Source organism: Phlebotomus papatasi, chromosome 2, assembly GCF_024763615.1.
Source record: "Phlebotomus papatasi isolate M1 chromosome 2, Ppap_2.1, whole genome shotgun sequence".
Taxonomy (NCBI): domain Eukaryota; kingdom Metazoa; phylum Arthropoda; class Insecta; order Diptera; family Psychodidae; genus Phlebotomus; species Phlebotomus papatasi.
The window spans coordinates 93,186,729-93,213,697 of record NC_077223.1 but is presented as its reverse complement, the minus strand read 5'-3'; the positions used below and the strand labels follow the sequence as shown (position 1 = coordinate 93,213,697).

The 26,969-nt window shown below is 33.1% G+C and overlaps 1 protein-coding gene across 1 annotated transcript in view; it reads left to right on the top strand.

Annotated features, from left to right (window-relative positions):
- The window catches only part of LOC129802423 (uncharacterized), a 172,343-nt gene that overhangs the window by 30,777 nt on the left and 114,597 nt on the right, over positions 1-26,969 (top strand). The window lies entirely within an intron of this gene.

The following is a 26,969-nucleotide window of genomic DNA, read 5'->3' as shown; positions in this document are numbered from 1 at the left end:
ATTTGCATACAAAATATGCCTAAAATTTTGTTTTTTTGATGCCAAATTTGGGGGTCTATCTCTTCTAGTTTAGGAGATATTCGCGTTTAAAGATTTGCATACAAAATATGCCTAAAAAAAATTTTTTTTGATGCCAACTTTGGGGGGTCTATCTCTTCTAGTTTAGGAGATATTCGCGTTTAAAGATTTGCATACAAAATATGCCTAAAATTTTGTTTTTTTGATGCCAACTTTGGGGGGTCTATCTCTTCTAGTTTAGGAGATATTCGCGTTTAAAGATTTGCATACAAAATATGCCTAAAAAAAATTTTTTTTGATGCCAACTTTGGGGGGTCTATCTCTTCTAGTTTAGGAGATATTCGCGTTTAAAGATTTGCATACAAAATATGCCTAAAATTTTGTTTTTTTGATGCCAACTTTGGGGGGTCTATCTCTTCTAGTTTAGGAGATATTCGCGTTTAAAGATTTGCATACAAAATATGCCTAAAAAAAATTTTTTTTGATGCCAACTTTGGGGGGTCTATCTCTTCTAGTTTAGGAGATATTCGCGTTTAAAGATTTGCATACAAAATATGCCTAAAAAATTTTTTTTTGATGCCAACTTTGGGGGGTCTATCTCTTCTAGTTTAGGAGATATTCGCGTTTAAAGATTTGCATACAAAATATGCCTAAAAAAAATTTTTTTTGATGCCAACTTTGGGGGGTCTATCTCTTCTAGTTTAGGAGATATTCGCGTTTAAAGATTTGCATACAAAATATGTCTAAAAAAATTTTTTTTTGATGCCAACTTTGGGGGGTCTATCTCTTCTAGTTTAGGAGATATTCGCGTTTAAAGATTTGCATACAAAATATGCCTAAAAAAATTTTTTTTGATGCCAACTTTGGGGGGTCTATCTCTTCTAGTTTAGGAGATATTCGCGTTTAAAGATTTGAATACAAAATATGCCTAAAAAATTGTTTTTTGATGCCAACTTTGGGGGGTCTATCTCTTCTAGTTTTGGAGATATTCGCGTTTAAAGATTTGCATACAAAATATGCCTAAAAAAATATTTTTTGATGCCAACTTTGGGGGGTCTATCTCTTCTAGTTTAGGAGATATTCGCGTTTAAAGATTTGCATACAAAATATGCCTAAAAAAATTTTTTTTGATGTCAACTTTGGGGGGTCTATCTCTTCTAGTTTAGGAGATATTCGCGTTTAAAGATTTGCATACAAAATATGTCTAAAAAATTTTTTTTCGATGCCAACTTTGGGGGGTCTATCTCTTCTAGTTTAGGAGATATTTGCGTTTAAAGATTTGCATACAAAATATGCCTAAAATTTTGTTTTTTTGATGCCAACTTTGGGGGGTCTATCTCTTCTAGTTTAGGAGATATTCGCGTTTAAAGATTTGCATACAAAATATGCCTAAAAAAAATTTTTTTTGATGCCAACTTTGGGGGGTCTATCTCTTCTAGTTTAGGAGATATTCGCGTTTAAAAATTTGCATACAAAATATGCCTAAAAAAATTTTTTTATGCTAACTTTGGGGGGTCTATCTCTTCTAGTTTAGGAGATATTCGCGTTTAAAGATTTGCATACAAAATATGCCTAAAAAAAATTTTTTTTGATGCCAACTTTGGGGGGTCTATCTCTTCTAGTTTAGGAGATATTCGCGTTTAAAGATTTGCATACAAAATATGCCTAAAAAAATTTTTTTGATGCCAACTTTGGGGGGTCTATCTCTTCTAGTTTAGGAGATATTCGCGTTTAAAGATTTGCATACAAAATATGCCTAAAAAAAATTTTTTTTGATGTCAACTTTGGGGGGTCTATCTCTTCTAGTTTAGGAGATATTCGCGTTTAAAGATTTGCATACAAAATATGCCTAAAATTTTGTTTTTTTGATGCCAACTTTGGGGGGTCTATCTCTTCTAGTTTAGGAGATATTCGCGTTTAAAGATTTGCATACAAAATATGCCCAAAAAAAATTTTTTTTGATGCCAACTTTGGGGGGTCTATCTCTTCTAGTTTAGGAGATATTCGCGTTTAAAGATTTGCATACAAAATATGCCTAAAAAAAGTTTTTTTTGATGCCAACTTTGGGGGGTCTATCTCTTCTAGTTTAGGAGATATTCGCGTTTAAAGATTTGCATACAAAATATGCCTAAAAAAAATTTTTTTTGATGCCAACTTTGGGGGGTCTATCTCTTCTAGTTTAGGAGATATTCGCGTTTAAAGATTTGCATACAAAATATGCCTAAAAAAATTTTTTTTTGATGCCAACTTTGGGGGGTCTATCTCTTCTAGTTTAGGAGATATTCGCGTTTAAAGATTTGCATACAAAATATGCCTAAAAAAATTTTTTTTGATGCCAACTTTGGGGGGTCTATCTCTTCTAGTTTAGGAGATATTCGCGTTTAAAGATTTGAATACAAAATATGCCTAAAAAAATATTTTTTGATGCCAACTTTGGGGGGTCTATCTCTTCTAGTTTAGGAGATATTCGCGTTTAAAGATTTGCATACAAAATATGCCTAAAAAAATTTTTTTTGATGTCAACTTTGGGGGGTCTATCTCTTCTAGTTTAGGAGATATTCGCGTTTAAAGATTTGCATACAAAATATGTCTAAAAAAAATTTTTTTGATGCCAACTTTGGGGGGTCTATCTCTTCTAGTTTAGGAGATATTCGCGTTTAAAGATTTGTATACAAAATATGCCTAAAAAAATTTTTTTTGATGCCAACTTTGGGGGGTCTATCTCTTCTAGTTTAGGAGATATTCGCGTTTAAAGATTTGCATACAAAATATGCCTAAAAAAATATTTTTTGATGCCAACTTTGGGGGGTCTATCTCTTCTAGTTTAGGAGATATTCGCGTTTAAAGATTTGCATACAAAATATGCCTAAAAAAATTTTTTTTGATGCCAACTTTGGGGGGTCTATCTCTTCTAGTTTAGGAGATATTCGCGTTTAAAGATTTGCATACAAAATATGCCTAAAAAATTTTTTTTTTGATGCCAACTTTGGGGGGTCTATCTCTTCTAGTTTAGGAGATATTCGCGTTTAAAGATTTGCATATAAAATATGCCTAAAAAAATTTTTTTTGATGCCAACTTTGGGGGGTCTATCTCTTCTAGTTTAGGAGATATTCGCGTTTAAAGATTTGAATACAAAATATGCCTAAAAAATTTTTTTTTGATGCCAACTTTGGGGGGTCTATCTCTTCTAGTTTTGGAGATATTCGCGTTTAAAGATTTGCATACAAAATATGCCTAAAAAAATATTTTTTGATGCCAACTTTGGGGGGTCTATCTCTTCTAGTTTAGGAGATATTCGCGTTTAAAGATTTGCATACAAAATATGCCTAAAAAAATTTTTTTTGATGTCAACTTTGGGGGGTCTATCTCTTCTAGTTTAGGAGATATTCGCGTTTAAAGATTTGCATACAAAATATGTCTAAAAAAAATTTTTTTTGATGCCAACTTTGGGGGGTCTATCTCTTCTAGTTTAGGAGATATTTGCGTTTAAAGATTTGGATACAAAATATGCCTAAAATTTTGTTTTTTTGATGCCAACTTTGGGGGGTCTATCTCTTATAGTTTAGGAGATATTCGCGTTTAAAGATTTGCATACAAAATATGCCTAAAAAAATTTTTTTTGATGCCAACTTTGGGGGGTCTATCTCTTCTAGTTTAGGAGATATTCGCGTTTAAAGATTTGCATACAAAATATGCCTAAAAAAATTTTTTTTGATGCCAACTTTGGGGGGTCTATCTCTTCTAGTTTAGGAGATATTCGCGTTTAAAGATTTGCATACAAAATATGCCTAAAAAAATTTTTTTTGATGTCAACTTTGGGGGGTCTATCTCTTCTAGTTTAGGAGATATTTGCGTTTAAAGATTTGCATACAAAATATGTCTAAAAAAAATTTTTTTTGATGCCAACTTTGGGGGGTCTATCTCTTCTAGTTTAGGAGATATTTGCGTTTAAAGATTTGCATACAAAATATGCCTAAAATTTTGTTTTTTTGATGCCAACTTTGGGGGGTCTATCTCTTCTAGTTTAGGAGATATTCGCGTTTAAAGATTTGCATACAAAATATGCCTAAAAAAATTTTTTTTGATGCCAACTTTGGGGGGTCTATCTCTTCTAGTTTAGGAGATATTCGCGTTTAAAGATTTGCATACAAAATATGTCTAAAAAAATTTTTTTTGATGCCAACTTTGGGGGGTCTATCTCTTCTAGTTTAGGAGATATTCGCGTTTAAAGATTTGCATACAAAATATGCCTAAAAAAAATTTTTTTTGATGCCAACTTTGGGGGGTCTATCTCTTCTAGTTTAGGAGATATTCGCGTTTAAAGATTTGCATACAAAATATGTCTAAAAAAATTTTTTTTGATGCCAACTTTGGGGGGTCTATCTCTTCTAGTTTAGGAGATATTCGCGTTTAAAGATTTGCATACAAAATATGCCTAAAAATTTTGTTTTTTTGATGCCAACTTTGGGGGGTCTATCTCTTCTAGTTTAGGAGATATTCGCGTTTAAAGATTTGCATACAAAATATGCCTAAAAAAAATTTTTTTTGATGTCAACTTTGGGGGGTCTATCTCTTCTAGTTTAGGAGATATTCGCGTTTAAAGATTTGCATACAAAATATGCCTAAAAAAATTTTTTTTGATGCCAACTTTGGGGGGTCTATCTCTTCTAGTTTAGGAGATATTCGCGTTTAAAGATTTGCATACAAAATATGCCTAAAAAAATTTTTTTTGATGCCAACTTTGGGGGGTCTATCTCTTCTAGTTTAGGAGATATTCGCGTTTAAAGATTTGCATACAAAATATGCCTAAAAAAAATTTTTTTTGATGCCAACTTTGGGGGGTCTATCCCTTCTAGTTTAGGAGATATTCGCGTTTAAAGATTTGCATACAAAATATGCCTAAAAAAAATTTTTTTTGATGTCAACTTTGGGGGGTCTATCTCTTCTAGTTTAGGAGATATTCGCGTTTAAAGATTTGCATACAAAATATGCCTAAAAAAATTTTTTTTGATGCCAACTTTGGGGGGTCTATCTCTTCTAGTTTAGGAGATATTCGCGTTTAAAGATTTGCATACAAAATATGCCTAAAAAAATTTTTTTTGATGCCAACTTTGGGGGGTCTATCTCTTCTAGTTTAGGAGATATTCGCGTTTAAAGATTTGCATACAAAATATGCCTAAAAAAAATTTTTTTGATGTCAACTTTGGGGGGTCTATCTCTTCTAGTTTAGGAGATATTCGCGTTTAAAGATTTGCATACAAAATATGCCTAAAAAAATTTTTTTTGATGCCAACTTTGGGGGGTCTATCTCTTCTAGTTTTGGAGATATTCGCGTTTAAAGATTTGCATACAAAATATGCCTAAAAAAAATTTTTTTGATGCCAACTTTGGGGGTCTATCTCTTCTAGTTTAGGAGATATTCGCGTTTAAAGATTTGCATACAAAATATGCCTAAAAAAAATTTTTTTTATGCCAACTTTGGGGGGTCTATCTCTTCTAGTTTAGGAGATATTCGCGTTTAAAGATTTGCATACAAAATATGCCTAAAAAAAAATTTTTTTTGATGCCAACATTGGGGGGTCTATCTCTTCTAGTTTAGGAGATATTCGCGTTTAAAGATTTGCATACAAAATATGCCTAAAAAAAATTTTTTTTTGATGCCAACTTTGGGGGGTCTATCTCTTCTAGTTTAGGAGATATTCGCGTTTAAAGATTTGCATACAAAATATGCCTAAAAAAATATTTTTTTGATGTCAACTTTGGGGGGTCTATCTCTTCTAGTTTAGGAGATATTCGCGTTTAAAGATTTGCATACAAAATATGCCTAAAAAAAATATTTTTTTGATGTCAACTTTGGGGGGTCTATCTCTTCTAGTTTAGGAGATATTCGCGTTTAAAGATTTGCATACAAAATATGCCTAAAAAAAAATTTTTTTTGATGCCAACTTTGGGGGGTCTATCTCTTCTAGTTTAGGAGATATTCGCGTTTAAAGATTTGCATACAAAATATGCCTAAAAAAATTTTTTTTTGATGCCAACTTTGGGGGGTCTATCTCTTCTAGTTTAGGAGATATTCGCGTTTAAAGATTTGCATACAAAATATGCCTAAAAAAATATTTTTTTGATGTCAACTTTGGGGGGTCTATCTCTTCTAGTTTAGGAGATATTCGCGTTTAAAGATTTGCATACAAAATATGCCTAAAAAAATTTTTTTTGATGCCAACTTTGGGGGGTCTATCTCTTCTAGTTTAGGAGATATTCGCGTTTAAAGATTTGCATATAAAATATGCCTAAAAAAATTTTTTTTGATGCCAACTTTGGGGGGTCTATCTCTTCTAGTTTAGGAGATATTCGCGTTTAAATATTTGCATACAAAATATGCCTAAAAAATTTTTTTTTGATGCCAACTTTGGGGGGTCTATCTCTTCTAGTTTAGGAGATATTCGCGTTTAAAGATTTGCATACAAAATATGCCTAAAAAATTTTTTTTTTGATGCCAACTTTGGGGGGTCTATCTCTTCTAGTTTATGAGATATTCGCGTTTAAAGATTTGCATACAAAATATGCCTAAAACTTTGTTTTTTTGATGCCAACTTTGGGGGGTCTATCTCTTTTAGTTTAGGAGATATTCGCGTTTAAAGATTTGCATACAAAATATGCCTAAAAAAATTTTGTTTTGATGCCAACTTTGGGGGGTCTATCTCTTCTAGTTTAGGAGATATTCGCGTTTAAAGATTTGCATACAAAATATGCCTAAAAAAAATTTTTTTTGATGCCAACTTTGGGGGGTCTATCTCTTCTAGTTTAGGAGATATTCGCGTTTAAAGATTTGCATACAAAATATGCCTAAAAAAAATTTTTTTTGATGCCAACTTTGGGGGGTCTATCTCTTCTAGTTTAGGAGATATTCGCGTTTAAAGATTTGCATACAAAATATGCCTAAAAAAAATTTTTTTTGATGCCAACTTTGGGGGGTCTATCTCTTCTAGTTTAGGAGATATTCGCGTTTAAAGATTTGCATACAAAATATGCCTAAAAAAATTTTTTTTTGATGCCAACTTTGGGGGTCTATCTCTTCTAGTTTAGGAGATATTCGCGTTTAAAGATTTGCATACAAAATATGCCTAAAAAGATTTTTTTTGATGCCAACTTTGGGGGGTCTATCTCTTCTAGTTTAGGAGATATTCGCGTTTAAAGATTTGCATACAAAATATGCTAAAAATTTTGTTTTTTTGATGCCAACTTTGGGGGGTCTATCTCTTCTAGTTTAGGAGATATTCGCGTTTAAAGATTTGCATACAAAATATGCCTAAAAAATTTTTTTTGATGCCAACTTTGGGGGGTCTATCTCTTCTAGTTTAGGAGATATTCGCGTTTAAAGATTTGCATACAAAATATGCCTAAAATTTTGTTTTTTTGATGCCAACTTTGGGGGGTCTATCTCTTCTAGTTTAGGAGATATTCGCGTTTAAATATTTGCATACAAAATATGCCTTAAAAAATTTTTTTTTGATGCCAACTTTGGGGGGTCTATCCCTTTTAGTTTAGGAGATATTCGCGTTTAAAGATTTGCATACAAAATATGCCTAAAAAAATTTTTTTTTGATGTCAACTCTGGGGGTCTATCTCTTCTAGTTTAGGAGATATTCGCGTTTAAAGATTTGCATACAAAATATGCCTAAAAAAATTTTTTTTGATGCCAACTTTGGGGGGTCTATCTCTTCTAGTTTAGGAGATATTCGCGTTTAAAGATTTGCATACAAAATATGCCTAAAAAAAATTTTTTTTTATGTCAACTTTGGGGGGTCTATCTCTTCTAGTTTAGGAGATATTCGCGTTTAAAGATTTGCATATAAAATATGCCTAAAAAAATTTTTTTTGATGCCAACATTGGGGGGTCTATCCCTTTTAGTTTAGGAGATATTCGCGTTTAAAGATTTGCATACAAAATATGCCTAAAAAAAATTTTTTTTGATGTCAACTTTGGGGGTCTATCTCTTCTAGTTTAGGAGATATTCGCGTTTAAAGATTTGCATACAAAATATGCCTAAAATGTTGTTTTTTTGATGCCAACTTTGGGGGGTCTATCTCTTTTAGTTTAGGAGATATTCGCGTTTAAAGATTTGCATACAAAATATGCCTAAAAAAATTTTGTTTTGATGCCAACTTTGGGGGGTCTATGTCTTCTAGTTTAGGAGATATTCGCGTTTAAAGATTTGCATACAAAATATGCCTAAAAAAAATTTTTTTTGATGCCAACTTTGGGGGGTCTATCTCTTCTAGTTTAGGAGATATTCGCGTTTAAAGATTTGCATACAAAATATGCCTAAAAAATTTTTTTTTGATGCCAACTTTGGGGGGTCTATCTCTTCTAGTTTAGGAGATATTCGCGTTTAAAGATTTGCATACAAAATATGCCTAAAAAAATTTTTTTTTGATGCCAACTTTGGGGGGTCTATCTCTTCTAGTTTAGGAGATATTCGCGTTTAAAGATTTGCATACAAAATATGCCTAAAAAAATTTTTTTTTGATGCCAACTTTGGGGGTCTATCTCTTCTAGTTTAGGAGATATTCGCGTTTAAAGATTTGCATACAAAATATGCCTAAAAAGATTTTTTTTGATGCCAACTTTGGGGGTCTATCTCTTCTAGTTTAGGAGATATTCGCGTTTAAAGATTTGCATACAAAATATGCTAAAAATTTTGTTTTTTTGATGCCAACTTTGGGGGGTCTATCTCTTCTAGTTTAGGAGATATTCGCGTTTAAAGATTTGCATACAAAATATGCCTAAAAAATTTTTTTTGATGCCAACTTTGGGGGGTCTATCTCTTCTAGTTTAGGAGATATTCGCGTTTAAAGATTTGCATACAAAATATGCCTAAAAAAAATTTTTTTTGATGCCAACTTTGGGGGGTCTATCTCTTCTAGTTTAGGAGATATTCGCGTTTAAAGATTTGCATACAAAATATGCCTAAAAAAATTTTTTTTTGATGCCAACTTTGGGGGGTCTATCTCTTCTAGTTTAGGAGATATTCGCGTTTAAAGATTTGCATACAAAATATGCCTAAAAAAATTTTTTTTTGATGCCAACTTTGGGGGTCTATCTCTTCTAGTTTAGGAGATATTCGCGTTTAAAGATTTGCATACAAAATATGCCTAAAAAGATTTTTTTTGATGCCAACTTTGGGGGGTCTATCTCTTCTAGTTTAGGAGATATTCGCGTTTAAAGATTTGCATACAAAATATGCTAAAAATTTTGTTTTTTTGATGCCAACTTTGGGGGGTCTATCTCTTTTAGTTTAGGAGATATTCGCGTTTAAAGATTTGCATACAAAATATGCCTTAAAAATTTTTTTTTTGATGCCAACTTTGGGGGGTCTATCCCTTTTAGTTTAGGAGATATTCGCGTTTAAAGATTTGCATACAAAATATGCCTAAAAAAAATTTTTTTTGATGTCAACTCTGGGGGGTCTATCTCTTCTAGTTTAGGAGATATTCGCGTTTAAAGATTTGCATACAAAATATGCCTAAAAAAATTTTTTTTGATGCCAACTTTGGGGGGTCTATCTCTTCTAGTTTAGGAGATATTCGCGTTTAAAGATTTGCATACAAAATATGCCTAAAAAAAATTTTTTTTTATGTCAACTTTGGGGGGTCTATCTCTTCTAGTTTAGGAGATATTCGCGTTTAAAGATTTGCATACAAAATATGCCTAAAAAAATTTTTTTTGATGCCAACTTTGGGGGGTCTATCCCTTTTAGTTTAGGAGATATTCGCGTTTAAAGATTTGCATACAAAATATGCCTAAAAAAAATTTTTTTTGATGTCAACTTTGGGGGGTCTATCTCTTCTAGTTTAGGAGATATTCGCGTTTAACGATTTGCATACAAAATATGCCTAAAAAAATTTTTTTTGATGCCAACTTTGGGGGGTCTATCTCTTCTAGTTTAGGAGATATTCGCGTTTAAAGATTTGCATACAAAATATGCCTAAAAAAATTTTTTTTATGTCAACTTTGGGGGGTCTATCTCTTCTAGTTTAGGAGATATTCGCGTTTAAAGATTTGCATACAAAATATGCCTAAAAAAATTTTTTTTGATGCCAACTTTGGGGGGTCTATCTCTTCTAGTTTAGGAGATATTCGCGTTTAAAGATTTGCATACAAAATATGCCAAAAATTTAGTTTTTTTGATGCCAACTTTGGGGGGTCTATCTCTTCTAGTTTAGGAGATATTCGCGTTTCAAGATTTGCATACAAAATATGCCTAAAAAAAATTTTTTTGATGCCAACTTTGGGGGGTCTATCCCTTCTAGTTTAGGAGATATTCGCGTTTAAAGATTTGCATACAAAATATGCCTAAAAAAATTTTTTTTTGATGTCAACTTTGGGGGGTCTATCTCTTCTAGTTTAGGAGATATTCGCGTTTAAAGATTTGCATACAAAATATGCCTAAAAAATTTTTTTTGATGCCAACTTTGGGGGGTCTATCTCTTCTAGTTTAGGAGATATTCGCGTTTAAAGATTTGCATACAAAATATGCCTAAAAAAATTTTTTTTGATGCCAACTTTGGGGGGTCTATCTCTTCTAGTTTAGGAGATATTCGCGTTTAAAGATTTGCATACAAAATATGCCTAAAAAAAATTTTTTTGATGTCAACTTTGGGGGGTCTATCTCTTCTAGTTTAGGAGATATTCGCGTTTAAAGATTTGCATACAAAATATGCCTAAAAAAATTTTTTTTGATGCCAACTTTGGGGGGTCTATCTCTTCTAGTTTTGGAGATATTCGCGTTTAAAGATTTGCATACAAAATATGCCTAAAAAAAATTTTTTTGATGCCAACTTTGGGGGTCTATCTCTTCTAGTTTAGGAGATATTCGCGTTTAAAGATTTGCATACAAAATATGCCTAAAAAAAATTTTTTTTATGCCAACTTTGGGGGGTCTATCTCTTCTAGTTTAGGAGATATTCGCGTTTAAAGATTTGCATACAAAATATGCCTAAAAAAAAATTTTTTTTGATGCCAACATTGGGGGGTCTATCTCTTCTAGTTTAGGAGATATTCGCGTTTAAAGATTTGCATACAAAATATGCCTAAAAAAATTTTTTTTTGATGCCAACTTTGGCGGGTCTATCTCTTCTAGTTTAGGAGATATTCGCGTTTAAAGATTTGCATACAAAATATGCCTAAAAAAATTTTTTTTTGATGCCAACTTTGGGGGGTCTATCTCTTCTAGTTTAGGAGATATTCGCGTTTAAAGATTTGCATACAAAATATGCCTAAAACATTTTTTTTTGATGCCAACTTTGGGGGGTCTATCTCTTCTAGTTTAGGAGATATTCGCGTTTAAAGATTTGCATACAAAATATGCCTAAAAAAATTTTTTTTTTGATGCCAACTTTGGGGGGTCTATCTCTTCTAGTTTAGGAGATATTCGCGTTTAAAGATTTGCATACAAAATATGCCTAAAAAAATTTTTTTTTGATGCCAACTTTGGGGGGTCTATCTCTTCTAGTTTAGGAGATATTCGCGTTTAAAGATTTGCATACAAAATATGCCTAAAATTTTGTTTTTTTGATGCCAAATTTGGGGGTCTATCTCTTCTAGTTTAGGAGATATTCGCGTTTAAAGATTTGCATACAAAATATGCCTAAAAAAAATTTTTTTTGATGCCAACTTTGGGGGGTCTATCTCTTCTAGTTTAGGAGATATTCGCGTTTAAAGATTTGCATACAAAATATGCCTAAAAAAAATTTTTTTTGATGCCAACTTTGGGGGGTCTATCTCTTCTAGTTTAGGAGATATTCGCGTTTAAAGATTTGCATACAAAATATGCCTAAAAAGATTTTTTTTGATGCCAACTTTGGGGGGTCTATCTCTTCTAGTTTAGGAGATATTCGCGTTTAAAGATTTGCATACAAAATATGCCTAAAAAAAATTTTTTTGATGCCAACTTTGGGGGGTCTATCTCTTCTAGTTTAGGAGATATTCGCGTTTAAAGATTTGCATACAAAATATGCCTAAAAAAATTTTTTTTGATGCCAACTTTGGGGGGTCTATCTCTTCTAGTTTAGGAGATATTCGCGTTTAAAGATTTGCATACAAAATATGCCTAAAAAAAATTTTTTTTTGATGCCAACTTTGGGGGGTCTATCTCTTCTAGTTTAGGAGATATTCGCGTTTAAAGATTTGCATACAAAATATGCCTAAAAAAAATTTTTTTGATGCCAACTTTGGGGGGTCTATCTCTTCTAGTTTAGGAGATATTCGCGTTTAAAGATTTGCATACAAAATATGCCTAAAAAATTTTTTTTTGATGCCAACTTTGGGGGGTCTATCTCTTCTAGTTTAGGAGATATTCGCGTTTAAAAATTTGCATACAAAATATGCCTAAAAAAATTTTTTTATGCTAATTTTGGGGGTCTATCTCTTCTAGTTTAGGAGATATTCGCGTTTAAAGATTTGCATACAAAATATGCCTAAAAAAAATTTTTTTTGATGCCAACTTTGGGGGGTCTATCTCTTCTAGTTTAGGAGATATTCGCGTTTAAAGATTTGCATACAAAATATGCCTAAAAAAATTTTTTTTGATGCCAACTTTGGGGGGTCTATCTCTTCTAGTTTAGGAGATATTCGCGTTTAAAGATTTGCATACAAAATATGCCTAAAAAAATTTTTTTTTGATGCCAACTTTGGGGGGTCTATCTCTTCTAGTTTAGGAGATATTCGCGTTTAAAAATTTGCATACAAAATATGCCTAAAAAAATTTTTTTACGCTAACTTTGGGGGGTCTATCTCTTCTAGTTTAGGAGATATTCGCGTTTAAAGATTTGCATACAAAATATGCCTAAAAAATTTTTTTTTTGATGCCAACTTTGGGGGGTCTATCTCTTCTAGTTTAGGAGATATTTGCGTTTAAAGATTTGCATACAAAATGTGCCTAAAAAAATTTTTTTTTGATGTCAACTTTGGGGGGTCTATCTCTTCTAGTTTAGGAGATATTCGCGTTTAAAGATTTGCATACAAAATATGCCTAAAATTTTGTTTTTTTGATGCCAACTTTGGGGGGTCTATCTCTTCTAGTTTAGGAGATATTCGCGTTTAAAGATTTGCATACAAAATATGCCTAAAAAAAATTTTTTTTGATGCCAACTTTGGGGGGTCTATCTCTTCTAGTTTAGGAGATATTCGCGTTTAAAGATTTGCATACAAAATATGCCTAAAAAAATTTTTTTTGATGCCAACTTTGGGGGGTCTATCTCTTCTAGTTTAGGAGATATTCGCGTTTAAAGATTTGCATACAAAATATGCCTAAAAAAAATTTTTTTTGATGCCAACTTTGGGGGGTCTATCTCTTCTAGTTTAGGAGATATTCGCGTTTAAAGATTTGCATACAAAATATGCCTAAAAAAAATTTTTTTTGATGCCAACTTTGGGGGGTCTATCTCTTCTAGTTTAGGAGATATTCGCGTTTAAAGATTTGCATACAAAATATGCCTAAAAAGATTTTTTTTGATGCCAACTTTGGGGGGTCTATCTCTTCTAGTTTAGGAGATATTCGCGTTTAAAGATTTGAATACAAAATATGCCTAAAAAATTTTTTTTTGATGCCAACTTTGGGGGGTCTATCTCTTCTAGTTTTGGAGATATTCGCGTTTAAAGATTTGCATACAAAATATGCCTAAAAAAATATTTTTTGATGCCAACTTTGGGGGGTCTATCTCTTCTAGTTTAGGAGATATTCGCGTTTAAAGATTTGCATACAAAATATGCCTAAAAAAATTTTTTTTGATGTCAACTTTGGGGGGTCTATCTCTTCTAGTTTAGGAGATATTCGCGTTTAAAGATTTGCATACAAAATATGTCTAAAAAATTTTTTTTCGATGCCAACTTTGGGGGGTCTATCTCTTCTAGTTTAGGAGATATTTGCGTTTAAAGATTTGCATACAAAATATGCCTAAAATTTTGTTTTTTTGATGCCAACTTTGGGGGGTCTATCTCTTCTAGTTTAGGAGATATTCGCGTTTAAAGATTTGCATACAAAATATGCCTAAAAAAATTTTTTTTTGATGCCAACTTTGGGGGGTCTATCTCTTCTAGTTTAGGAGATATTCGCGTTTAAAGATTTGCATACAAAATATGCCTGAAAAAATTTTTTTTGATGCCAACTTTGGGGGGTCTATCTCTTCTAGTTTAGGAGATATTCGCGTTTAAAGATTTGCATACAAAATATGTCTAAAAAAATTTTTTTTGATGCCAACTTTGGGGGGTCTATCTCTTCTAGTTTAGGAGATATTTGCGTTTAAAGATTTGCATGCAAAATATGCCTGAAAATTTTTTTTTTGATGCCAACTTTGGGGGGTCTATCTCTTCTAGTTTAGGAGATATTCGCGTTTAAAGATTTGCATACAAAATATGCCTAAAAAAATTTTTTTGATGCCAACTTTGGGGGGTCTATCTCTTCTAGTTTAGGAGATATTTGCGTTTAAAGATTTGCATGCAAAATATGCCTGAAAATTTTTTTTTTGATGCCAACTTTGGGGGGTCTATCTCTTCTAGTTTAGGAGATATTCGCGTTTAAAGATTTGCATACAAAATATGCCTAAAAAAATTTTTTTTGATGCCAACTTTGGGGGGTCTATCTCTTCTAGTTTAGGAGATATTCGCGTTTAAAGATTTGCATACAAAATATGTCTAAAAAAATTTTTTTTGATGCCAACTTTGGGGGGTCTATCTCTTCTAGTTTAGGAGATATTTGCGTTTAAAGATTTGCATGCAAAATATGCCTGAAAATTTTTTTTTTGATGCCAACTTTGGGGGGTCTATCTCTTCTAGTTTAGGAGATATTCGCGTTTAAAGATTTGCATACAAAATATGCCTAAAAAAATTTTTTTGATGCCAACTTTGGGGGGTCTATCTCTTCTAGTTTAGGAGATATTCGCGTTTAAAGATTTGCATACAAAATATGCCAAAAATTTAGTTTTTTTGATGCCAACTTTGGGGGGTCTATCCCTTCTAGTTTAGGAGATATTCGCGTTTAAAGATTTGCATACAAAATATGCCTAAAAAAAATTTTTTTTGATGTCAACTTTGGGGGGTCTATCTCTTCTAGTTTAGGAGATATTTGCGTTTAAAGATTTGCATGCAAAATATGCCTGAAAAATTTTTTTTTGATGCCAACTTTGGGGGGTCTATCTCTTCTAGTTTAGGAGATATTCGCGTTTAAAGATTTGCATACAAAATATGCCTAAAATTTTGTTTTTTTGATGCCAAATTTGGGGGTCTATCTCTTCTAGTTTAGGAGATATTCGCGTTTAAAGATTTGCATACAAAATATGCCTAAAAAAAATTTTTTTTGATGCCAACTTTGGGGGGTCTATCTCTTCTAGTTTAGGAGATATTCGCGTTTAAAGATTTGCATACAAAATATGCCTAAAATTTTGTTTTTTTGATGCCAACTTTGGGGGGTCTATCTCTTCTAGTTTAGGAGATATTCGCGTTTAAAGATTTGCATACAAAATATGCCTAAAAAAAATTTTTTTTGATGCCAACTTTGGGGGGTCTATCTCTTCTAGTTTAGGAGATATTCGCGTTTAAAGATTTGCATACAAAATATGCCTAAAATTTTGTTTTTTTGATGCCAACTTTGGGGGGTCTATCTCTTCTAGTTTAGGAGATATTCGCGTTTAAAGATTTGCATACAAAATATGCCTAAAAAAAATTTTTTTTGATGCCAACTTTGGGGGGTCTATCTCTTCTAGTTTAGGAGATATTCGCGTTTAAAGATTTGCATACAAAATATGCCTAAAAAAATTTTTTTTGATGCCAACTTTGGGGGGTCTATCTCTTCTAGTTTAGGAGATATTCGCGTTTAAAGATTTGCATACAAAATATGCCTAAAAAAATTTTTTTTTGATGCCAACTTTGGGGGGTCTATCTCTTCTAGTTTAGGAGATATTCGCGTTTAAAGATTTGCATACAAAATATGTCTAAAAAAATTTTTTTTTGATGCCAACTTTGGGGGGTCTATCTCTTCTAGTTTAGGAGATATTCGCGTTTAAAGATTTGCATACAAAATATGCCTAAAAAAATTTTTTTTGATGCCAACTTTGGGGGGTCTATCTCTTCTAGTTTAGGAGATATTCGCGTTTAAAGATTTGAATACAAAATATGCCTAAAAAATTTTTTTTTGATGCCAACTTTGGGGGGTCTATCTCTTCTAGTTTTGGAGATATTCGCGTTTAAAGATTTGCATACAAAATATGCCTAAAAAAATATTTTTTAATGCCAACTTTGGGGGGTCTATCTCTTCTAGTTTAGGAGATATTCGCGTTTAAAGATTTGCATACAAAATATGCCTAAAAAAATTTTTTTTGATGTCAACTTTGGGGGGTCTATCTCTTCTAGTTTAGGAGATATTCGCGTTTAAAGATTTGCATACAAAATATGTCTAAAAAATTTTTTTTCGGTGCCAACTTTGGGGGGTCTATCTCTTCTAGTTTAGGAGATATTTGCGTTTAAAGATTTGCATACAAAATATGCCTAAAATTTTGTTTTTTTGATGCCAACTTTGGGGGGTCTATCTCTTCTAGTTTAGGAGATATTCGCGTTTAAAGATTTGCATACAAAATATGCCTAAAAAAATTTTTTTTTGATGCCAACTTTGGGGGGTCTATCTCTTCTAGTTTAGGAGATATTCGCGTTTAAAGATTTGCATACAAAATATGCCTGAAAAAATTTTTTTTGATGCCAACTTTGGGGGGTCTATCTCTTCTAGTTTAGGAGATATTCGCGTTTAAAGATTTGCATACAAAATATGTCTAAAAAAATTTTTTTTGATGCCAACTTTGGGGGGTCTATCTCTTCTAGTTTAGGAGATATTTGCGTTTAAAGATTTGCATGCAAAATATGCCTGAAAATTTTTTTTTTGATGCCAACTTTGGGGGGTCTATCTCTTCTAGTTTAGGAGATATTCGCGTTTAAAGATTTGCATACAAAATATGCCTAAAAAAATTTTTTTGATGCCAACTTTGGGGGGTCTATCTCTTCTAGTTTAGGAGATATTTGCGTTTAAAGATTTGCATGCAAAATATGCCTGAAAATTTTTTTTTTGATGCCAACTTTGGGGGGTCTATCTCTTCTAGTTTAGGAGATATTCGCGTTTAAAGATTTGCATACAAAATATGCCTAAAAAAATTTTTTTTGATGCCAACTTTGGGGGGTCTATCTCTTCTAGTTTAGGAGATATTCGCGTTTAAAGATTTGCATACAAAATATGTCTAAAAAAATTTTTTTTGATGCCAACTTTGGGGGGTCTATCTCTTCTAGTTTAGGAGATATTTGCGTTTAAAGATTTGCATGCAAAATATGCCTGAAAATTTTTTTTTTGATGCCAACTTTGGGGGGTCTATCTCTTCTAGTTTAGGAGATATTCGCGTTTAAAGATTTGCATACAAAATATGCCTAAAAAAATTTTTTTTGATGCCAACTTTGGGGGGTCTATCTCTTCTAGTTTAGGAGATATTCGCGTTTAAAGATTTGCATACAAAATATGCCAAAAATTTAGTTTTTTTGATGCCAACTTTGGGGGGTCTATCCCTTCTAGTTTAGGAGATATTCGCGTTTAAAGATTTGCATACAAAATATGCCTAAAAAAAATTTTTTTTGATGTCAACTTTGGGGGGTCTATCTCTTCTAGTTTAGGAGATATTTGCGTTTAAAGATTTGCATGCAAAATATGCCTGAAAAATTTTTTTTTGATGCCAACTTTGGGGGGTCTATCTCTTCTAGTTTAGGAGATATTCGCGTTTAAAGATTTGCATACAAAATATGCCTAAAATTTTGTTTTTTTGATGCCAAATTTGGGGGTCTATCTCTTCTAGTTTAGGAGATATTCGCGTTTAAAGATTTGCATACAAAATATGCCTAAAAAAAATTTTTTTTGATGCCAACTTTGGGGGGTCTATCTCTTCTAGTTTAGGAGATATTCGCGTTTAAAGATTTGCATACAAAATATGCCTAAAATTTTGTTTTTTTGATGCCAACTTTGGGGGGTCTATCTCTTCTAGTTTAGGAGATATTCGCGTTTAAAGATTTGCATACAAAATATGCCTAAAAAAAATTTTTTTTGATGCCAACTTTGGGGGGTCTATCTCTTCTAGTTTAGGAGATATTCGCGTTTAAAGATTTGCATACAAAATATGCCTAAAAAGATTTTTTTTGATGCCAACTTTGGGGGGTCTATCTCTTCTAGTTTAGGAGATATTCGCGTTTAAAGATTTGCATACAAAATATGCCTAAAAAAAATTTTTTTGATGCCAACTTTGGGGGGTCTATCTCTTCTAGTTTAGGAGATATTCGCGTTTAAAGATTTGCATACAAAATATGCCTAAAAAAATTTTTTTTGATGCCAACTTTGGGGGGTCTATCTCTTCTAGTTTAGGAGATATTCGCGTTTAAAGATTTGCATACAAAATATGCCTAAAAAAAATTTTTTTTTGATGCCAACTTTGGGGGGTCTATCTCTTCTAGTTTAGGAGATATTCGCGTTTAAATATTTGCATACAAAATATGCCTAAAAAAAATTTTTTTGATGCCAACTTTGGGGGGTCTATCTCTTCTAGTTTAGGAGATATTCGCGTTTAAAGATTTGCATACAAAATATGCCTAAAAAATTTTTTTTTGATGCCAACTTTGGGGGGTCTATCTCTTCTAGTTTAGGAGATATTCGCGTTTAAAAATTTGCATACAAAATATGCCTAAAAAAATTTTTTTATGCTAATTTTGGGGGTCTATCTCTTCTAGTTTAGGAGATATTCGCGTTTAAAGATTTGCATACAAAATATGCCTAAAAAAATTTTTTTTTGATGCCAACTTTGGGGGGTCTATCTCTTCTAGTTTAGGAGATATTCGCGTTTAAAAATTTGCATACAAAATATGCCTAAAAAAATTTTTTTACGCTAACTTTGGGGGGTCTATCTCTTCTAGTTTAGGAGATATTCGCGTTTAAAGATTTGCATACAAAATATGCCTAAAAAATTTTTTTTTTGATGCCAACTTTGGGGGGTCTATCTCTTCTAGTTTAGGAGATATTTGCGTTTAAAGATTTGCATACAAAATATGCCTAAAAAAATTTTTTTTTGATGTCAACTTTGGGGGGTCTATCTCTTCTAGTTTAGGAGATATTCGCGTTTAAAGATTTGCATACAAAATATGCCTAAAATTTTGTTTTTTTGATGCCAACTTTGGGGGGTCTATCTCTTCTAGTTTAGGAGATATTCGCGTTTAAAGATTTGCATACAAAATATGCCTAAAAAAAATTTTTTTTGATGCCAACTTTGGGGGGTCTATCTCTTCTAGTTTAGGAGATATTCGCGTTTAAAGATTTGCATACAAAATATGCCTAAAAAAATTTTTTTTGATGCCAACTTTGGGGGGTCTATCTCTTCTAGTTTAGGAGATATTCGCGTTTAAAGATTTGCATACAAAATATGCCTAAAAAAAATTTTTTTTGATGCCAACTTTGGGGGGTCTATCTCTTCTAGTTTAGGAGATATTCGCGTTTAAAGATTTGCATACAAAATATGTCTAAAAAAATTTTTTTTTGATGCCAACTTTGGGGGGTCTATCTCTTCTAGTTTTGGAGATATTCGCGTTTAAAGATTTGCATACAAAATATGCCTAAAAAAATATTTTTTGATGCCAACTTTGGGGGGTCTATCTCTTCTAGTTTAGGAGATATTCGCGTTTAAAGATTTGCATACAAAATATGCATAAAAAAATTTTTTTTGATGTCAACTTTGGGGGGTCTATCTCTTCTAGTTTAGGAGATATTCGCGTTTAAAGATTTGCATACAAAATATGTCTAAAAAATTTTTTTTCGATGCCAACTTTGGGGGGTCTATCTCTTCTAGTTTAGGAGATATTTGCGTTTAAAGATTTGCATACAAAATATGCCTAAAATTTTGTTTTTTTGATGCCAACTTTGGGGGGTCTATCTCTTCTAGTTTAGGAGATATTCGCGTTTAAAGATTTGCATACAAAATATGCCTGAAAAAATTTTTTTTGATGCCAACTTTGGGGGGTCTATCTCTTCTAGTTTAGGAGATATTCGCGTTTAAAGATTTGCATACAAAATATGTCTAAAAAAATTTTTTTTGATGCCAACTTTGGGGGGTCTATCTCTTCTAGTTTAGGAGATATTTGCGTTTAAAGATTTGCATGCAAAATATGCCTGAAAATTTTTTTTTTGATGCCAACTTTGGGGGGTCTATCTCTTCTAGTTTAGGAGATATTCGCGTTTAAAGATTTGCATACAAAATATGCCTAAAAAAATTTTTTTTGATGCCAACTTTGGGGAGTCTATCTCTTCTAGTTTAGGAGATATTCGCGTTTAAAGATTTGCATACAAAATATGCCTAAAAAAATTTTTTTGATGCCAACTTTGGGGGGTCTATCTCTTCTAGTTTAGGAGATATTCGCGTTTAAAGATTTGCATACAAAATATGTCTAAAAAAATTTTTTTTGATGCCAACTTTGGGGGGTCTATCTCTTCTAGTTTAGGAGATATTCGCGTTTAAAGATTTGCATACAAAAAATGCCTAAAAAATTTTTTTTATGCCAACTTTGGGGGGTCTATCTCTTCTAGTTTAGGAGATATTCGCGTTTAAAGATTTGCATACAAAATATGCCTAAAAAATTTTTTTATGCCAACTTTGGGGGGTCTATCTCTTCTAGTTTAGGAGATATTCGCGTTTAAAGATTTGCATACAAAATATGCCTAAAAAAATTTTTTTTATGCCAACTTTGGGGGGTCTATCTCTTCTAGTTTAGGAGATATTCGCGTTTAAAGATTTGCATACAAAATATGCCTAAGATTTTGTTTTTTTGATGCCAACTTTGGGGGGTCTATCTCTTCTAGTTTAGGAGATATTCGCTTTTAAAGATTTGCATACAAAATATGTCTAAAAAAATTTTTTTTGATGCCAACTTTGGGGGGTCTATCTCTTCTAGTTTAGGAGATATTCGCGTTTAAAGATTTGCATGCAAAATATGCCTGAAAAATCTTTTTTTGATGCCAACTTTGGGGGGTCTATCTCTTCTAGTTTAGGAGATATTCGCGTTTAAAGATTTGCATACAAAATATGCCTAAGATTTTGTTTTTTTGATGCCAACTTTGGGGGGTCTATCTCTTCTAGTTTAGGAGATATTCGCTTTTAAAGATTTGCATACAAAATATGTCTAAAAATTTTTTTTTTGATGCCAACTTTGGGGGGTCTATCTCTTCTAGTTTAGGAGATATTCGCGTTTAAAGATTTGCATACAAAATATGCCTAAAAAAAATTTTTTTTATGCCAACTTTGGGGGGTCTATCTCTTCTAGTTTAGGAGATATTCGCGTTTAAAGATTTGCATACAAAATATGCCTAAAAAAATTTTTTTGATGCCAACTTTGGGGGGTCTATCTCTTCTAGTTTAGGAGATATTCGCGTTTAAAGATTTGCATGCAAAATATGCCTGAAAATTTTTTTTTTGATGCCAACTTTGGGGGGTCTATCTCTTCTAGTTTAGGAGATATTCGCGTTTAAAGATTTGCATACAAAATATGCCTAAGATTTTGTTTTTTTGATGCCAACTTTGGGGGGTCTATCTCTTCTTGTTTAGGAGATATTTGCGTTTAAAGATTTGCATGCAAAATATGCCTGAAAAATTTTTTTTTGATGCCAACTTTGGGGGGTCTATCTCTTCTAGTTTAGGAGATATTCGCGTTTAAAGATTTGCATACAAAATATGCCTAAAAAAATTTTTTTGATGCCAACTTTGGGGGGTCTATCTCTTCTAGTTTAGGAGATATTTGCGTTTAAAGATTTGCATGCAAAATATGCCTGAAAAATTTTTTTTGATGCCAACTTTGGGGGGTCTATCTCTTCTAGTTTAGGAGATATTCGCGTTTAAAGATTTGCATACAAAATATGCCTAAGATTTTGTTTTTTTGATGCCAACTTTGGGGGGTCTATCTCTTCTAGTTTAGGAGATATTCGCGTTTAAAGATTTGCATACAAAATATGCCTAAAAAAAATTTTTTTTGATGCCAACTTTGGGGGGTCTATCTCTTCTAGTTTAGGAGATATTCGCGTTTAAAGATTTGCATACAAAATATGCCTAAAAAAAATTTTTTGATGCCAACTTTGGGGGGTCTATCTCTTCTAGTTTAGGAGATATTCGCGTTTAAAGATTTGCATACAAAATATGCCTAAAAAAATGTTTTTATGCCAACTTTGGGGGGTCTATCTCTTCTAGTTTAGGAGATATTCGCGTTTAAAGATTTGCATACAAAATATGCCTAAAAAAAATTTTTTTTATGCCAACTTTGGGGGGTCTATCTCTTCTAGTTTAGGAGATATTCGCGTTTAAAGATTTGCATACAAAATATGCCTAAAAAAATTTTTTTTATGCCAACTTTGGGGGGTCTATCTCTTCTAGTTTAGGAGATATTCGCGTTTAAAGATTTGCATACAAAATATGCCTAAAAAAATTTTTTTTGATGCCAACTTTGGGGGGTCTATCTCTTCTAGTTTAGGAGATATTCGCGTTTAAAGATTTGCATACAAAAAATGCCTAAAAAATTTTTCTTATGCCAACTTTGGGGGGTCTATCTCTTCTAGTTTAGGAGATATTCGCGTTTAAAGATTTGCATACAAAATATGCCTAAAAAATTTTTTTTATGCCAACTTTGGGGGGTCTATCTCTTCTAGTTTAGGAGATATTCGCGTTTAAAGATTTGCATACAAAATATGCCTAAAAATTTTTTTTTATGCCAACTTTGGGGGGTCTATCTCTTCTAGTTTAGGAGATATTCGCGTTTAAAGATTTGCATACAAAATATGCCTAAAAAAATTTTTTTATGCCAACTTTGGGGGGTCTATCTCTTCTAGTTTAGGAGATATTCGCGTTTAAAGATTTGCATACAAAATATGCCTAAAAATTTTTTTTGATGCCAACTTTGGGGGGTCTATCTCTTCTAGTTTAGGAGATATTCGCGTTTAAAGATTTGCATACAAAATATGCCTAAAAATTTTTTTTGATGCCAACTTTGGGGGGTCTATCTCTTCTAGTTTAGGAGATATTCGCGTTTAAAGATTTGCATACAAAAAATGCCTAAAAAATTTTTCTTATGCCAACTTTGGGGGGTCTATCTCTTCTAGTTTAGGAGATATTCGCGTTTAAAGATTTGCATACAAAATATGCCTAAAAATTTTTTTTGATGCCAACTTTGGGGGGTCTATCTCTTCTAGTTTAGGAGATATTCGCGTTTAAAGATTTGCATACAAAATATGCCTAAAAATTTTTTTTGATGCCAACTTTGGGGGGTCTATCTCTTCTAGTTTAGGAGATATTCGCGTTTAAAGATTTGCATACAAAATATGCCTAAAAATTTTTTTTGATGCCAACTTTGGGGGGTCTATCTCTTCTAGTTTAGGAGATATTCGCGTTTAAAGATTTGCATACAAAAAATGCCTAAAAAATTTTTCTTATGCCAACTTTGGGGGGTCTATCTCTTCTAGTTTAGGAGATATTCGCGTTTAAAGATTTGCATACAAAATATGCCTAAAAAATTTTTTTTATGCCAACTTTGGGGGGTCTATCTCTTCTAGTTTAGGAGATATTCGCGTTTAAAGATTTGCATACAAAATATGCCTAAAAATTTTTTTTTATGCCAACTTTGGGGGGTCTATCTCTTCTAGTTTAGGAGATATTCGCGTTTAAAGATTTGCATACAAAATATGCCTAAAAAAATTTTTTTATGCCAACTTTGGGGGGTCTATCTCTTCTAGTTTAGGAGATATTCGCGTTTAAAGATTTGCATACAAAATATGCCTAAAAAAATTTTTTTTGATGCCAACTTTGGGGGGTCTATCTCTTCTAGTTTAGGAGATATTCGCGTTTAAAGATTTGCATACAAAATATGCCTAAAAAAAATTTTTTATGGCAACTTTGGGGGGTCTATCTCTTCTAGTTTAGGAGATATTCGCGTTTAAAGATTTGCATACAAAATATGCCTAAAAAATTTTTTTTATGCCAACCTTGGGGGGTCTATCTCTTCTAGTTTAGGAGATATTCGCGTTTAAAGATTTGCATACAAAATATGCCTAAAAAAATTTTTTTTGATGCCAACTTTGGGGGGTCTAATTAGAACCTTAACTTAACTTAACTTAATTAGTACCGGAGATAGAGGCCGGTCAGTGTTCGAATTTTGACCCCTTATGGCTGGGGTCAGGGGTTATGGATCGACTTAAGTATTTTTTTGTTTGATAGGTATAATCATCGGCTACAACATACTAAAATTTCAGCGCGATGCACAATGGAATTTTTGAGTTATTTAATTTATAAAATTGAAAAATCTTCTTTTTAAAATTAGCGCCCCTAGCGGTGGTTTTATGAACTTGTAATGTTAGAAGGAGAAGTGGCATTTCATGAAAGCTTTCCAAAAAGCCCTCACTTTTTAAAATATGACAATTAGAACCGGAGTTATAGCCATTTTAAGAATTTTGGACCCTTATAGCTCGGGTCAGGGGGGTCGTGGGACCTTAAGTTTGGTATTGATGGAAAGCCCTAAGGCCCAGCTATAACATTCTAAAATTTGAGCCCGCTCGATGCCATAGGGGCTGAGCTATTGAGAAAACAAAAAAAGGGGGTATTCAAAATGGTGGTAGGAGGGGTGGGGGGTGGGGAGTCAATGCACCAAGTTGCAATTTTCACCCGATATATAACCTTTGCCGAAAACCGCAAGTGGATATATTAGGTGAGATTCTTAACAAAATCTCACCTACTATAATCCTAACAAAATTTCATGTCGTCCGATCGACCTCAAATTTGGCCAAAATGTGTTTCGCCACTTCCTGATTCCGAATATATATGTGGCTAAGTTACGTTCCCGGCCGGCCGGCCGGCCGGCCGCTCTTTGGAGCTTAATAGCTCCTAAACTAAAAAAGATATCGACTTGCGGTTTTCGGCAAAGGTTATATATCGGGTGAAAATTGCAACTTGGTGCATAGACCCCCCACCCCCCACCCCTCCTTCCGCCATTTTGAAGACCCCCCTTTTTTTGTTTTCTCAATAGCTCCACCCCTATGGCATTCAGCGGACTCAAATTTTAGTATGTTATAGCTGGGCCTTAGAGCTTTCCATCAATACCAAACTTAAGGTCCCCCGACCCCCCTGACCCGAGCTATAAGGGTCCAAAAAAAATTTCTTAAAATGGCCATAACTCCGGTTCTAATTGTCAGAATTTAAAAAGTGAGGGCTTTTTGGAAAGCTCTCGTGAAATGCCACTTTCCCTTCTAACATCGCAAGTTCATAAAACCACCGCTAGGGGCGCTTTTTTTAAAAAGAAAATTTTTAAATCTTAAAAGTTAAATAACTCAAAAATTCCATTGTGCATCGGGCTGAAAATTTAGTATGTTGTAGCCGTTGATTATACCTATCAAACAAAAAAAACCTTAAGTCGATCCATAACCCCTGACCCGAGCTATAAGGGGTCAAAGTTCGAACATTGACCGGCCTCTATCTCCGGTTCTAATTAACATAGCGACCTAAATTTTACCTTTTTGGTTTCGTCTCGACGAGCACTTTCAGATGGAAGTTCAAAAAGTCACCACAGGTGGCGCTGTGATAGCGTCAAAATTCATCGAAATTCAAAGTCACTTTTCTCAAAAACGGCATTGTGCAAGTTAATGAAATTTTAGTATGTTGTAGTCCAGTCTAGGACGTTTCCAAAATGGTGCGTATGTGCGCTGTGGTTTCAATAGAACCGGAGATATGAGGGGTCAAAGTTCACAAAATTCAAAAAATCATATCTCCGGTTCCATGTGACCGATTTTGATGAATGAGGGCTTAAACGAAAGATCTCACCAAATGCTACAACTTTCTAGAATATTTGAACTTCGTGGGACCAACACCAGGGGCGCCACAGTCGAAAAACCAATTTCAATATCACATAACCTCAATTATCTCGACTGTCGCTGAACCGATTTTGATGATTACTTCGACATAATTGTAGAGGACATTTGTCTCTACATTTCGTCCATACATCATTTTCCACTCAGACTACGCTATCACTCCGATTTTGCCGTTTAAGTGTGAAAAAATTGATTTTTCCAATAATAACGCTTTGAAATCACTCAGATGCCAATTTGACTGCCTCTACTCCACCGAGACACTTAAAATAGGGGTTTAAATGGAAAGTCCCACAAAATACAACAATTCTTTGAAATAGTTGAAGTTCAACAAATGACTACTTGGGGCACTCTGGATGAAAAAACGAGTTAAGAAACAAAAAACCTCGCTTATCTTGGCTTCTGAGTAATCGATGAGATCATGTTCTATGAGAAAATTATAGAGAACATTCTGGTCTACATTTCACCCATATATCACTTTTCTGCCAGTTCATCCAAATCCTTGATATTTTGGTTTAAATACAAAATTTGTATAATTTCACGAATTTGATTCAAGATAACTGAATGGCGTCTCCCAACTTCAGCTCTAAATCGAATTTGCATGCACTCCGAGTTAGCTCACGTTAAGAATCTCACCTACATAAGCCGGTTAGGATTATCTGTCCCTTTTTTAGTTTAGGAGCTATTAAGCTCCAAAGAGCGGCCAGCCGGCCGGCCGGGAACGTAAAATAGCCACATATATATTCGTGATCAGGAAGTGGCGAAACACATTTTGGCCAAGTTTGAGCTCGATCGGACGACATGAAATTTTGTTAGGATTATAGTAGGTGAGATTATTAAGAATCTCACCTAATATCCCTCATATTTCGCTACGCGGCCGAGGGGACATCGTTCCACAGATAAAAAGTCATAAGGCGTATTAATAATTTGTTAACAACCTAATCTATCTTAATCTTGATAGGATTAGTATGGATCCCGTCCTGAGATGGGAGTGA